Raw genomic sequence first — 16,298 nt, 5'->3', positions numbered from 1 at the left:
CTGAAGTAGCATGTGACCTGTTTCCAGACTTGGGTTACTTTGAGAGTTTGTTTTGCACTGATTTTTATAGAGAGCCCCTCTGTCCCATGGCATGTCGTCGACTTGAAGAGCAGGCTCCTCCAGCGGGACAAAGGCCCATTCTTTTGGTGTTACTAGTTGCGCCACCCACTAGTATTTCTTAATATCTGGCTATGATATCCCCCCATAGTACTCCCCTCTTGTTAACTTTGCAGTGTTGTATGGGGCACTTTCCCAGTCTACAGAAAAAGCCTAATTTCTTTTTTCATCTGTTTAAGAAATACATACGGCATCCTGTATGGGGTTTTCTGCAGTGCACATATTAATTTCAGCAGGCAGTGTGATCATTTTTTACTTCAGTGCTTTGCCCAATAATAATAGGGGAACCACCCTCCAGTGTTTCACATTATTCCTGAACACTTCCAATGGTTTGTATAGATTAGCTCTGAGGAGTTGTTCCTTGTAACATATATATCCAAGTGGCAAAAGTCCTGCAATGGGAGACCACTGGGAATTGCTGTCTTTGCAATGCCAGCGGGTATAAATGGAACTTTCCTCAGTTTATGATGTAGGCTGAATAAGTTCAGAAGATGTGGAACATGGGTAAGAGCCTTGGTAATTTGGTCTTTTGTTGGGGCACATAGAGCAACCCATCCTTTCATCACACGTCATCTCCTCACAGTCCGCTAACTAGCCCGTCTTTCTTTATGCACGCTGCAAGTGGTTCCAATGCTACCACAAAAGGCATTGGGAAGAGTGGACTACCCTGCCTCATTCCCTTTTCCGATAGGAATGCTTTGGAGTATGCGCTGTTTACTTTAACTTTGGCCGTGGCTATTCCATACAGGAGCTTTACCCTGGGATTCCCATCTAATCCCCATTCTTTCCAAAACCCCAAACAAAAAGCACTATTCCAGAGAATCAAATGCCATTGTTGCATCTAGAGATAGTACCAAAGCTGATTCCACACCTTGTTTGGTATAGATTATGCAGCCATATAAATTGTGCAGGTTGAGCCTGGTCCTCCTATTGGGCATTAAGACTGACTGTTCACAGTGGACCAGTTCGAGCACCACCTGCTGCATCCTATTTGCTAACAATTTTGTCAGTACCTTGGCGTCCACATTTTATAGCAATATCATGTGTATAGAGGTTTACCATCTTTAAGAATTTGTCACTATTGTTGCTAGACATTGGTCCAGCGAGAGTTGCCCCTTCTATTTCACTTCCTTCAACATTTACAGCAAGTGGGGTGGCCAGCTTTCTCGTCATCCCTTTGTACAGGTCTTCTGGCAAGCCATTAGAGCCTTCAGCTTTGCCTAACTGAATATCCCTAGTCACCTTTTCTATTTCCACAGAGGTTAAGTTGGCATCCATCATCCCCCTGTCCTGCATAAAGAGCACTGGGAGGGCTGCATCCCCCAGGAATTCTCTGATGATATCACCTGGTGTTCTGAACTGCATGGAGGAGTAGAGCCCTCTATAGAAGTGAGAAAAAGTCTCTGCTATCTCATAACTCTTTGTGCTCTCTTACTTTCCTCACTTACCACCTCCGTTACCCAGCTCCTTTTGCAGTCTCTGTTTCCCCACCAAGCTACCAGATTCCCTAACATTTCCCACCTCATGGACACTATGTTGAGGGGGGATAATGGGCGATCTTGCACTATTCGCCACTATGATAGGGTATTACTGCTGTTTAATTTTTAATTGATGCAGGTCGTTGTGCCCTAACGGTCAGCCTAATGCCAATTCCAGGCCAGGTATGTCAGCTTCTAACCTTTCTAGCTTGTACCTCCCCTTCTTTTTTTCTGCCGCCATCAGTAATATTGCTTGTGCCCTCACCACTGTCTTGTACACCTCTCAGACCATACACCAGGAGGTTGCCACCCCTATGTTCACTGCAAAATATTCCTCTGTGGTCTTTGTCAGAGTCCCTTCACAGTTATAAAGTGCACCAGCTGACTCACTTTGACCCCCTCTCTACCTGGTCTATGCCAGCCTTTTCATCCACTACTAAGTTGAGGTGACCATCCCAACACTAATATCCCAGATGGCATGACCAAGAGCAAGGAAGTCACTGCTTTCAAAGCAGGAGAGCATAGCTTGGGAGGCACATATACCATGCAAATGTTAACTACCCGTCCATTCCATGTGCTTGTACACACAACAAAATTACTCTGGTCGTCACTCCATGTCTGTTTTGGGGAGAAGGGGGTCACCTTACAAACCAATATTCCCACCCTTCTTGAACCGGTTGTGAATCCTGCATGGATCAGAAAATGTTATCCCTGTCTCTCAAATGCTTTAGAGGTGTTGACCTACAGGTGGATTTCCTGCCAAAGGACTATGGGGGTCATTCCTAGATTGGGGGGCGGCGGTCGCCGCCCGCCAAGCGGGAACCGCCAGAAGACCATACCGCGGTCAAAAGACCGCGGCGGTCATTCTGAGTTTCCTGCTGGGCTGGCGGGCGACCGCCAGAAGGCCGCCCGCCCGCCCAGCGGGAAACCCCCTTTCACGAGGATGCCGGCTCCGAATGGAGCCGGCGGAGTGGAAGGGGTGCGACGGGTGCAGTGGCACCCGTCGCGATTTTCAGTGTCTGCATAGCAGACACTGAAAATCTTAATGGGGCCCTGTTAGGGGGCCCCACGACACCCGTTCCCGCCATCCTGTTCCTGGCGGTGAAAACCGCCAGGAACAGGATGGCGGTAAGGGGGTCGGAATCCCCATGGCGGCGCTGCAACCCCTGGTTCCCCTTTTCAGAATGCCCCCGGAAGCACCGCCAGCCTGTTGGTGGTGCTTCCTCCGTCACCTACCCTGGCGGTCATAGACCGCCAGGGTAGGAATGACCCCCTATATCAGGCCCTTGCCTCTTTAGGTATTGGGCAAATATCTCCTTTATTTTGCTCCCCAAGCCTTTTACATTACAGGTAAGTATTTTTAGCATAGTAGTGTGCTTAGTGGGGTAGTGTGCTGTCAACTCAGATCTATTCCCTGGCCACTGTTGGATCAGGTCTTTACTGCTTGTAGTTTGGGCAGCTGTCCTTTTCTTAGGTCTCTAGTGCGCTTAGGCTGTCAAAAAAGTTAAACCAGAACCACCTCCCATCTCCCCTCCCTTCTGCCCTGCAGAGCAAGCCCCCATCTTCCTGCCATACTAACTTGCAGAGTGCCTGTTGTTGGCAGCGCCCCATAAATGAAGAGACTACTAAGTGGCTGCCTATCTAGCGATATGCTTCTCCCATCATTTGTATAAGCATTGTCTCATCAGCCAGACAGAGGGCCTGATTCAGATTTCGGTGGACATGTTACTCTGTCACTACAGTGACTCATATCCGGTCTGCCAAAATATAAACCCTATGGGAAATAATGGGATTTATATTTCAGTGGATCGGATATTCGTCACCGTTGTGATGGAGTAGCCCGTCCACGAACTTTGAATCAGGCCCAGAGTCTTAGTCTCACTTTATCCTCTACACCCCTCCCCGCACAGTTTACATGACTTGCCTCTTAAATCCAGAGTCAGTAGTGCATCATACCAATAACTCCTAGGGTCCTTGGCCTTTCATACCGGCCTTCAGTGGGGCTGACTTCACCAGGCCCTGATCTAGGCCTCTCCGTCTGCTGTGTGCAACTCTCTTCCTCTATGGAAGTCATGGTGGGGGAGGGCAAGTGTTCCTCCCTTGGGTCCCCGGTGTACCAGTGAGTTTCCTGTTGTGCTGCCCTGCAGTCCTGCTTCTCACATCTCAAGGTTGCCTTAGCATCTTTGCTTCTCGTTCCTGCCAGTCGCGATCCCTCCAGACAGTCCCATGCCTCCTCTGGAGTATCAAAATGACAAGTTTACCCCTCTGCCACCACTCTTAACTTGGCCAGAAACAGCATTATGTGCTTCAGTTCTCCTTTCCGGAGGCACCTCTTTACCTCTTCAAAGTCTCATCGCATTCTTCGCGTCCTTAATGTAATGTCTGGAAATATCCTGATCGATGCATTTTCATATTGGAGACAGTCTTCAAGCCTGACTGCTTATAATATGACATGCCTGTCTCTATGATTGAAAATGTGTGCAATAATCATGCGCAGAGGCGCTCCCAGTCGCGGCGGAGGTATGGGTGCCCTGTGGGCACAATCTATAAAAAAAATCTTCAAAAGGCCTTTTGGCTTCAGAGTACTGAGAAAAAAATCTTCTAAAAACAAATCCACACTTTGGCCCTCTGCTCTTTCAGGGAGCCCTACCACCCTTATTATCCCTGCATGAGGCAACCTTGGTATTCTTTCAGTTTAGCCTGCATCGAATCATTGCCCTTCTCTAGTCGGCCAATCTGGCCCTTCAATTTCTGAACATCTACCCGAAGCACTGATAGCTCCATCTCAATCTGCTGAGTTTTGTTGCTGATTTTGCAAAGATCTGCTCTTATGAGATTACCTCAGTGGTAACCACGGCTATTTTCAGTTCCAGGGAGCTCCTGACTCCCACTGTCATTGCCATACTGTCTTTGAGCATGAGTGTCATATCTGTAGTTTCCTGCTCCTCAGTGTTACTACCTTTGGTCCAATCTGCAGACCTCTGCGATGGGGAATTGAAGATGGCATAATTGTCCATTTTGTTTTGCAGGCTGGACTTTCCTCCCTTTTCTAGGACCACAGCACCCTGTAACACTTCAATTTCCAGTGGTTTGGGTTGCTGGGTGGGTGTTCGTGTGGTGGGGGGGGGGAGGGCAGTAGTCACTGCTGCCTGCCAGGAGGCAACCCCATTATTCACCAACCAGCCCAGGGAGCCACATTGCAGCCTTTCAGCCTTCCTGTGCTCCCCTACACACCTCATGCTCCTCCCTCTCATCTGCAGACCGATGAGCCATCTCATTGCTGGCTCAGTATATAGTTGCTGTCCATTGAACATCTACTGTGAGGGTCTTGTGCAGGCACCCTCACTACAACATTCTGCTCCCTTTGGTTCCCAACTGCTAGGGCAAGAGAGAAAAAACTTGTGCAGGAGTTCCACAGGTGCATCATTGTGCAAATATCCAGTTAGAAATGCTTACACAAGGCATATGGGGTAACACAGGTAGCTACCCAACAAATATCTGCAATGGGCAAAGAGCAAGAAGTCTAGGAGGAGGCTGAGCTCCTCTTTTTTTTATACTTTGGATACATACGTGACTATTCACCTTTGTTGCCAAGAAGTAGATATACCAATGTTCTTAAATCTGTTAATTGTTCTTTCAAAGTATCCAGGTGGATATTGACTGAAAGTGCAACATTTAAAATGAGAAAAGACAAAGTTCTGAATGAAACGTTTCTAAATTTAAATTTCAAAATTGAATGCAGTCTATTTAAACTGGCAATTTGCATCAAATATGTTTTCCTTCTCTATAAATACTAAATTAGTTTGAACAGATTATTATCAAAGACTTAAGGTGGCATCACCCCAACCCATCCCTTAACCTTAAATCTAACCATATTTCTTAGCCCCATTCTGTTATGTACTATAAACCACTAACCCAAACAATAATCTCCCTAACAAAGTTACTCCTGTCTCCCGAGAATGCCTTAAGATAGGCATCCACAGCTGAGAGTCTAGAAGAATTCCTGAGTTCTGCAGATGTTTCATGAAAAGTTAAAATACCATCTTAGAAATCCTACAAAAGTTTACATTATTTCCAAGGCCTCAGTGGCAGAGTAGTTTTCCGTCATAACAAAAGGATTGTCCTTAGGGTTAGGACATTTGGTAGTGTTGGGCACTGAAGAGAGAGTTTGTTCATGTTCGCAGATTACCAGTAGACTTCTCTGTAGCTAGTAGAGACTTGACAAAGCTCATATAGCAACCTCACATTAGCTTGTGGCAGGAGACTTAGAAGGCTAATCAAGTCAAGCCCTTGTAGGGATTTTTGCATAAGTGCATGAAGCTGCTTTGTTGAGGAAGGCTGATGTTAGTCATCGTTGGCCCAGTATCAATATCCATGTCCACCTTTTCCTTTTTAGATAGAGGATACCACCTAACAACGAGTTGATTCAATTTCTAGCGGTGGCCTGATTCTTGCTTTCAGTTGTTAGAGGAACATGTCCAAAAATGGTCTTAAACCATTTTGATTCAAATAGTATCCACCACACTGGTAAAATAACCAAGCAGATTAATGCAGGCATTGTGAAAGCCCCAGTGAACACCATCATAACCCAGCTAGCAATTGTTGCTGATGTAACTGTGCCATAGTGTTTCACATATGACAATAGCAATAGATGAATACCATCTCTGGGGAATGTAATCATCCTCCCTCTTTCAAACAATAAACAACACGAAAAACTGGTATTTTAACAAACCTCAGATGTAAAATTGAAGGGGACAAGGTCTTCATCCTTCTAGTTTTTTAAAATATATCTTTATTGTCATTTTGCTTGTATGATCACAATCCCAGTTCTTCTTGACTACGTTTCATACATCATAGATAACACTGATTAAACAGGTACTAACATCCCATGATAGTTTTCTCCATGGCAGTGTCTTGGTTAGGTGTCTCCCCTTATTAGTTTGTCTCCTCTCATATGTTGGCTATGTAATGCTTTAATGATAGAGTTTCTCAGTAGTGAAGGTTCAGTCTGGCTACCTAAACAGGCCTGTTTATGTGCGTGGTTTATATTGTCCACTGCACTATTGGTCTATGTGGATCAGATATGTCTAGTCCATTGGTCCTCCTTTGCGAGCACTGATTATGGGGGGAGGACTGCAATCACTCACGGTTTTTACTTTTTTAAACTTAAACTTGAACTATAAACTAGACCAAGCATCTCTGGGTTGACCTTTCATGTTAGAGGAGTGTGGGTAGGAGAAATGGCACACGATTTGCGAGTGTGTCTCCCAGTGTAATTATTGATATTAAGGGGTTATTTGGGCAGGTTTGTCAGTGCTGGCACAGTCCAACTTCTCCCATCATAAATATTACATGCATGAAGGTAGCGGGGACTGTGTGCGCACGCTCAAACCTTGGCTGGTTGCCCCTTGTTGCTTTTTTTTAACTTAATTTTGTCTGGATTCAGATTCAGGTTTCTACCGGGTTATGACCGCCCTCGTCACTCACATTGCTTGTGATGTCTGGTTCCCCTTGTGTCCACAACCCTCGAGGGGTGTTCCAGCTGTCCAATACCTCTAGCCATAGTTCAACCATTGGCTGCCGCCAGAAGCCTCTTGCGTCCTCACAGCGCAGGATATGTCCCTCCACCCCAGCTCAAATGGAGACATCTTTCTCCCAGGCAGGTCGCTCCCCTCATCTGCCACGCAGCCCCCTGTGGGTTGAACCTCCGTTGCCGCTTTTCCCGCCTGACTACTCGCTCCCTTTTTATTCTGTACCCCTGCGCTTGGCTTCTGTGCCACTTTGTTTTTTCATTCTGTGCCCCTGTGTTTTGCTTTCTGTACCCCTGTGCTCTGTTGTCCCTCTCCCACCGTCTTTTCCTGCCGTTTTTTCCCCGGGTTTTCCCTGGGTTTTTCCCTCGCCGCTGGGCCCCTGCCGCCCCGCCCCTTCACTCCCATTGGCCGCCCCGCTCCCACCTCCCAGCTGCTCCTCCCTCCCTCTGCCCTCATATGGAGGCCGCGAAGCGGGCGCGCAGCGGGCGCGCGCAGTGGGTGCGGCGCTGGCGCGCCTAAGGCAAGCCCGTCTGCGCCCGTCCGCGCCTGGACCGCACCCAGCACCAGAACTCCTGGAACCCGCACCCCCGCAACGCCAGACTGCACTACGACGCAAGCACCCTCCACGCACTCAACACCAGACGAGACCACCCCTGCTACTGGGCCACCCCGAAACGCACCCAGGGGCCTTTCACCTGCCGGAACTGCAGATTCACCAGCATCCAACCCTCCACAACACCAGCCAGAGAACCCAATCACCTCCGCTGCATCCTCCTCAACACCCGCTCCGCTCGCAAGCACGCCATCGAACTCTGGGACCTCCTAGACTCCACCGCCCCCGACGTCGCCTTCCTGACGGAGACCTGGCTGAACACCACCTCAGCACCAGACATCACCATAGCCATCCCACAGGGCTACAAGATCTCCCGCAGAGACCGCACCAACGGAGTGGGGGGAGGAATCGCCATCATCCACAATGACTCCATCAAAATCTCAACGAACACCGATGACACCCTCACCACCACCGAGCACATGCACTTCCAGATCCACACCGACCCCAACACCACCCTCACAGGAACTCTCATCTACAGACCTCCCGGACCCCGCCCACAGTTCAGTGACACCATCGCTGACCTCATCAGCACCCACGCCCTCGCTTCCACGGACTACATCCTCCTCGGGGACCTGAACTTCCACCTCGAGAACAACAACGACGCCAACCCCACCGCCCTGATCGACAACCTCGCCAACCTCGGACTCAAACAGCTCGTAACGACACCTACTCACGCCGCTGGACACACGCTCTACCCCATCTTCTCCGCAAGCCCCCACGTCTCCTTCAAAACCACCACCGAACCACACTGGACCGACCACAGATGCGTCCACTTCACCTTCAGAAAACCCACCACCGCACCCAACAGCTACCACGCCGCTGCTGGGGCAAGGTCACCGAGGACCAACTGACTACTGCCTTCGCCCTGAGACAACCCACCGACCCCACCGACCCAGACACCGCCGCGACCAACCTCACACAGTGGATCAACGACTGCGCCAACACCCTCGCCCCTCTCAAGACCTCTACAACCAACCACACCAACAAGAAAGCCGCCTGGTTCACGAGGACCTCCGGATCTCCAAGCACACCTGTCGGAAGCTGGAGAAGAAATGGCTCCACGACCGAGCACCAGACAACCACACAGCCCTCAAGAGCGCCACCCGCAGACACCACCAACTCATCAGGACCGCCAAGAAGACCGCCTTCAAGGACCTCCTAGACAACAACGCACACAACACTAAAGAGCTCTTCAGCATCGTGAAAGAACTCTCCAACCCCAGCTCCAACACCAACGACATCCCGCCATCTCAAGACCTGTGCGACTCCCTGGCCACCTTCTTCCACCGCAAGATCACCGACATCCACAACAGCTTCAACTCCGAACCCCCAGCACCCACCACCGAGTCCACCACCCCTGCGACTACCACTCGCACCAGTCGCCTGACCGACTGGTCCAGCGTCAGCGACGAAGACACCATCAAAACCATGAACTCCATCCACTCCAGATCCCCATCGGACCCCTGCCCTCACCACGTCTTCAACAAAGCCAGCGCAACCATCGCGCCCCACCTCCGGAAAACAATCAACTGTTCCTTCGAGACAGCAACCTTCCCAGAAAGCTGGAATCACGCCGAGATCAACGCCCTTCTGAAGAAGCCCAAGGCGGACCCCAAGGACCTCAAGAACTTCCGGCCCATCTCCCTGCTCCCTTTCCCAGCAAAAGTGACCGAGAAGATTATCAACAAACAGCTGACCCGCTACCTCGAAGTTAACAACATCCTGGACCCTTCCCAATCCGGTTTTCGCAGTAACCACAGCATCGAGACCGCCCTCATCGCCGCCACTGACGACATCCGGACCCTGATGGACAAAGGAGAAACAGCCACCCTCATCCTCCTGGACCTATCAGCAGCCTTTGACACGGTCTGCCACCGCACCCTATCAGCACGCCTCCATGACGCCGGTATCCAAGAGAAGGCCCTGGCCTGGCCCACATCCTTCCTCTCCGGCAGAACCCAGAGCGTCCGCCTCCCACCCTTCTGCTCCAAAACCACGAGATCATCTGCGGCGTCCCACAGGGATCCTCCCTCAGCCCGACACTGTTCAATATCTACATGGCCCCCCTCGCCCACGTCGCACGACAACACAACCTCAACATCATCTCCTACGCCGACGACACCCAGCTGATCATATCCCTCACCGAAGATCCCCACACCGCCAAAGCTAACCTCCACCGAGGAATGAATGCCGTAGCCGACTGGATGAAGGACAGCAGACTGAAGCTGAACTCAGACAAGACGGAGGTCCTCATTCTCGTACCCACCCCATCAGCCTAAGACGACTCTTGGTGGCCCACGTCACTAGGCACAGCCCCGGAACCCACGGACCATGCACGCAACCTGGGGATCATCCTCGACTCCACTCTCTCCATGACCAGGCAAGTCAACGCCGTCTCCGCGTCCTGCTTCAACACCCTCCGTATGCTCCACAGGATCTTCAAATGGATGCCCCTCGACACGAGACAAACCGTTACCCAGGCCCTCATCACCAACAGACTCGACTACGGGAACGCCCTCTACTCAGGAACTACAAACAAGCTCCTGAGACGACTCCAACGCATCCAGAACGCCTCGGCCCGACTCATCCTCGATGTCCCCCGCCGCAGCCACATCACACTCCACCTGAGAGGCCTGCACTGGCTCCCCGTCAACAAAAGGATCACCTTCAAGCTCCTGATCCACGCGCACAAAGCACTGCACAACACCGGACCCACCTACCTCAACAACCGATTCAGCTTCCACACCCCCACCCGAAGCCTCCGCTCAGCCAACCTCGCCCTCGCCACAGTCCTCCGCATCCGAAAAACCACCGCCGGCGGCAGATCCTTCTCCTACCTCGCCGCCAAGACCTGGAACACTCTCCCCACCAGCCATACCATGTCTTTAAAATCAGCGTCTGGTGTTTGACACTTCGGGCAAAGCCGAGCATCCCCTCCATAGATCAGTTGGAGACTGTGTGGGGTGAGGTTATGTCACATGAAGATAATTGAACTGTATATGCTTTAACCTAGTGTTGCAGAATATTGTCTGGGGGTATGCAAGTATTTTGTCCTAATCTGTGTCTTGTATTTCATGACCCAGTGTCCTCTCCCATCGGGTTCTGAGTGCTTCCAGGATTAGTCGTGTGATGTAAGTCAGTGTTTTGTATATCCAAGTCACTTGACATCAGGCAGAGCCCAATGAAAGTAGTGAACACAGTACTGGTTGTTGTTGGGGTTCGTCTCTCCTCGTTCCCCATAGGTCCCAAAATGATAGTATCGGTGCCTCATATAGCAGGAATGGCCTGGTGGGTAGGTGGAATTCTTCATCCTTCTAGTTATATGAAATAACACTCCCTCTAAATTATGAGACCTATTATTGATTTCCAAATTCCAGCCATCAAAAACCCTTCTGTAAGAAATGAAACACAGCAAAGTTGCCAATTTCCTGGCCAACTGGCAGAGGAATAAATATCTATTCTATGGAGAAATGAAAAACTAAACTCACATCAAGTTGTACTATGGCTTAGGCAGCCTGCGTAATCTAACACCATCCTTAACTCTACAAATCAAAATAGCTCCATCAATAGTCTTTGCTTCCAACACTGTGTGCCCCTATGCTACTGTCTACTGATAACAATTAATGGTTCCATGAAATAATCATTTCTTAAACAACTCTGTGAAAAAATATGCTGTCTTTTACACTGGCCTCCAAGGGATCCACACCTCTTTCCAAGCAACAACTCATGAAAACATTCTAAGCCCCTTTATGTCTCTTTCTTGTATCTCACAAGCCTCTTACGAAAGTCCTTCAAACTATTTAACTCCCCTGATATCTTCCAAACAAGAAGGTTATACATCAAAGGCTGTTTCTGTCCTTCTCCAAAAGACCTTTGCTGCATCAGCTGGCATCATAAAGTGTTCCAACAACAAGACACTTTACATTGTTGCAAATGGTAGGGGTGCACAAGCCTTTCGATTCTGTGCAAACCTGCTAAAATGCATACACCAGTTCGTCATCTAAGTCTGGTCTCCAATTGAAATACCTCTATACCTAGGTTGTCAATATCAGCACAAAAAGATACACATTTAAAGAGCACAATGCTTCATTGTCATGGCAAAATTTCCATGTGCAACATACAATTGCTCTAACCCTTTACATTTCTGGTATCCTTATCCTCTGACAAAACTCATTTCGCCTCCATACCACAGACCTCTCCTCCAACTGCCCGCTTTTGACCTTTGAAGTGTCCTATGATTTAAATGGCCAGGAAACACTGCCTGAAAGATGGAAAATCTATTACCCAAATCAACATCCGTTTCGACACTGCATTCTTGCACAACAAACTCCTCACTTGTGTCTGATTCTCTTCACCTTCTGCCACCAAAGATTTGAAACCACTCTCACAGTGTCCACCTTGAATCCTAGAAGCCCCAATAAGTTGTAAGGCTCCAAAACAGTTTTCTATATATTTATGACAAACCCTAGACTCTGCAACAAATCTCTCACCAACCTCAAATGAGTCTACAATTCTGACTGATCCTGAGGCTTGAAGGAGAAATCATCTAGATACATAATCAACTACACACCTCTCCCCACTGAGAAAGGTTTTCAGTGATCTAAAAACCTTTGTTCATTATCATGGAGAAGAAGCCAAACCAACTGGAAAGCAAAGAAACTACTAAAGGCTATCTATTTATATGAACTGCAGAAAACTTCAATTCTCTTCTGCATTTGTGACTGAAAAATATGGGTCCTTTAGTTCCAGCTTCATCCCCCAATCCCATTGCTGGAGTTTATCTCTCAAGAGATTGATGACCTGCACCTTGAAATACCTGTATATGACAAATCAACTTAAGTACCTTCAATTTATCATTGGACACCACGATTTTACTTTTTTTCCGCTGAGCAAATAGTAGTTTTAAAAGTCTTGCGCCCTGCTGCAACCACTTTGATTGCCTCTTTCTCTCTCATCTGAAGCACTTCCACATGTACCGGACATATCTGTTCTTTTGTAAGCACAATCTGTTAGGGCTGCTTCCTCTAACTTGGCAGCTCTGTAATGTCTTGTAACTACCCACTGCTCTTAAAGCCCCCTGAATTTGCGTCCGCCTCATTCAGCTGCTCTTAAAAAAACTCAATCTTCTTCCTAGTCAATGTTTAATATTATTATTATTGATGCTCATAGGCCATCAATCTGCACCTTTCTGATGACAGGTCATATCCGGACAAAACACATTCTCACCAGGAGGAACTTTCACAATGCCATTCCCCTTAGGACTTGAGTTCTCCACCTCACAATCCAAATGCCTTCACTCATTTTCTACTAAATCTAAAATATTTTCATTCACATCATTTAGTTCCAACCTCCTGCCACTGAACTTAACCTCTTCTAAATCATTAGGTGGTACCTGAATCTAGTGTGTACCACTTTGAGCACCTGCCATTGTGTTACATAGAATACCTAGTGCTTCCATGGTGTTCACAACTGAGTGGAAGGGAAGTCACAGCACACGGGTGACAGGCTGCTCCACTGCAACACTCACCAATAGCTCTTGGCCCAATCCAAGTTGGTGGTCGGATTACACTACACTTAGATGTCCCAACACAAAATGAGTGGGACACCTGGGCCAAGTGTGTCACTCAATGAACTACTTTCCCAACACTGCTGCCGAGCAAAACAAGAGCAGAGCGTGTAGGAGTTCAAAAGCCTGACACTGGGTCCCATGCTGATCCCATATGCCATATCACATGGCAAGGCCCAAGCTTTATACTGCTACCAAAATAACGATACAATATCTGTAGGACACCAGCCCAAAACTTTGCTTGATCTCTTCCGTCTTTTTTAACCTGCGTCCCAGAAGAAATCTGGCAGGCTTCAACCAAAGTGAAAAACACACTGAAACGTTCAAACTGAAGCTAATTAATCAAAAATCCAACAAACCCTCTGACAACACATCCTCATTTAATCTGATAAAGTTCTCAAATACCAGTAAAACACTGAACCATTACTTAGATTGATTTATAGAAAAAAGATACATAGCTGTCAAGGAGCTGCAATGGAAAAACAAAGATGTATGATGTCATGGGGTTTACAAGGACTATGTTGGTGTTGTAGTTGTGAATTTTTGTTTTCCCTGATCTGTGCTTTGGATGGCTGCTGAGGAGTAGCAATTAAAGATGTTATGTATAATGGTAGCATACAGTCTTACCATACATTTTTCTTCATTCAGAGTTTGTGTATTGATTCTGAAATAAACATATTTGAGAAATTGTGCAACGGCTAGGGAGGCAGAGGGACTAATTTAGAGAAGGTGCTGAAGAGAATGACCATCTTTGGTGTGATTTCCTCTATCTTTTGCTCTATCTGTTTTGCAGGAGTCAGAGCTCTGTGAACTCTATCCTTGCTAAAAAGGAGTAAAGAGCCTGTGATCATCCTTTAAGCATGGTTAAATTCCTCATTGATATATTTTACTTACCTACAAGTCCCTAACATAGGTGTAGAAAAAGCACCCAATGTCTGGAAATTAATTGTCCCCTGTGGACTGCAGCACCTATTCTTCCATCAACAGAGTGGGCCTGTAAAACATGGCTTCAATGTTAATGTAGCCTGACAGCAGCAGTCGAAAATCCTGCTGTTGAACCTGTCAATATGACCTCTTCTGACAGAGGGACACCTGCTTTTAAATATTAATAAATCACCCCTAAGTACACCTTGTTGCCATCAAGGTATGGTGCTTGATATTTAAAATTGGAACATATGCAAAATTAAAACTGGCATGTTCCTCCAGTGACTGGCCCCCAAAAGCTATTTTCACTGACAAGGCAGTAGAAGAATTTTGCAAAATGTTAACATGCAGATTTGTTTGCAGTTTTATATATAGCGCATGCACGGCAGAGGGGCATTGGATCGCTTTACATGAGCACCAGTTACATTATGCTAAGCCAGATACTTTTTTGGGGGCGGAAGAGGAGATTAAGTGATTTGCCCTAATCAAAGAATGTTGGACCAGTTCCAGGACAGGAACCTGGTTCTCTAGTTCAAAAGTCAACAGCTCTCACCAAAACGCCACACTCTGTCACCCAGAATATATCCTTAAATCTGTAACTTTTTACGTGAAACGATTAGAATAGTCATCCAACACCTATTTTTCACATTTATTAAAATTCTAATCCATTGGTGATGTTGGAATTTTATTAGGTATATAGGAAAAGTAGCTTTCAGAAAGTTATAATTTCCTTGCCTGAGCCCTAGGCTGGCTTGCCAGGGTCTACATGACAATGAGGTGTGAAAACTGCTCCCAAAACAGACACAATAGATTGGGGGTGGTTTTCTTCTCCTTGCATGAAGGGTAGCTGGGAGGCCAAAGGACTTTGTTAATTTGAAAGTGGCCAATGTGACGTCTACCCTTTCTCAAGCAGATATAAAGTGAGACCTGGATGAAGGCAAGTCTTTGTTTCTCAGGGTCACATCTGCCAAGCAGACTTTAAACCTAGCTGGAGGGAAGCTGCCCCCAAAACCAATTTGGAGTGCACAAATTTGGAGGGTACTCTCATTTCCCTGGCCATCCCTCTGGGTAGACACAAAGGCTCTGCACAAAAGAGAAAAGGTTTCCCCAGCCTGAATTTTAGGAGTGAGGTCCAGCGTGGGATTGATTGCTGTAGGGAAAACAGGAACTGCTAGAAAAGTAGGTATGGTTACTCCTTGAAACTTTAACCCTTGTGGTCAGGGAGGAGCCAGGCACTGCTCTCAACCCTCTGGCTAGTGCAACCCATAAATGTAGCACCCCAAGGAACCCTTCTCAAAACACTTTCTGGACCTCCAGAAAATTAGAAGAGGACCGGGCCCTGCTTAGTGCAATGGTACAGAAGCTCTGAATATGCTACCTCTTGTACCCAGGTCAAAGAAGTAGACTCCATGGTCAGTGGTCTGACGTCCTAGGATACAAAAACTGAAAAAACACTTTTTCCTGGATTCTCAGAAGCCCAGTCGCACCTAAACCTGCACTCAGCTCTGCTCAAGGACTTGGCTGGATCAATCTATAAAGTCCTAAAAGCCTCACCTAATGTTTTGTAGCTTCTATGCAGCAGCACATTTGTTTCAGTGAGCCATCTGTGGGAAAGTATCCAATGTTCTGGAGTCCTTGTCAAATACAGCTGCTGCCTTACCCCACTGGAAGAAAAGGGCTTCCTTTTAACAGACTAATTCCCTGTCTGTGAGAAAATCTAGACTAGTCAAAGCCCCAAAACATATCCGTTGCACGATTGCACCTCAGCGGATGGAAATTAACATTTCTTTCACTCAGTGGGATCTTGTCCAGTGGCTATCCAGCTTCAAGAAGACTTTGGCAGCTACAGTCTGTAGCCTTGTCCCACTGAAGGAAGTCTATTTCAGAGTCTAAAAGTCCCAATTTAAAATCTGTGACCTGGGTAAACCAGCTTGGTGATACCGATCTCTGCTACATTGCCAATGGCTTGAAATCCTGCCTTTGGACCCCCTGTCACCTGCAACCATAGACTATCATTGGCGCTTAGTGCTTTTTGCCGTTATGTACATCTAAAACTTTAGAAAATTATA

General features: G+C 47.5%; 1 protein-coding gene across 1 annotated transcript in view; it reads right to left on the bottom strand.

The window, feature by feature from the left end:
• Window positions 1–16,298, bottom strand: part of OTOA (otoancorin) — a 291,404-nt gene that overhangs the window by 181,478 nt on the left and 93,628 nt on the right. The window lies entirely within an intron of this gene.

Source organism: Pleurodeles waltl, chromosome 10 (genome assembly GCF_031143425.1).
Source record: "Pleurodeles waltl isolate 20211129_DDA chromosome 10, aPleWal1.hap1.20221129, whole genome shotgun sequence".
Lineage (NCBI taxonomy): Eukaryota > Metazoa > Chordata > Amphibia > Caudata > Salamandridae > Pleurodeles > Pleurodeles waltl.
The sequence above is the reverse complement of the archived record's forward strand: the minus strand, read 5'-3'. Positions and strand labels throughout refer to the sequence as shown.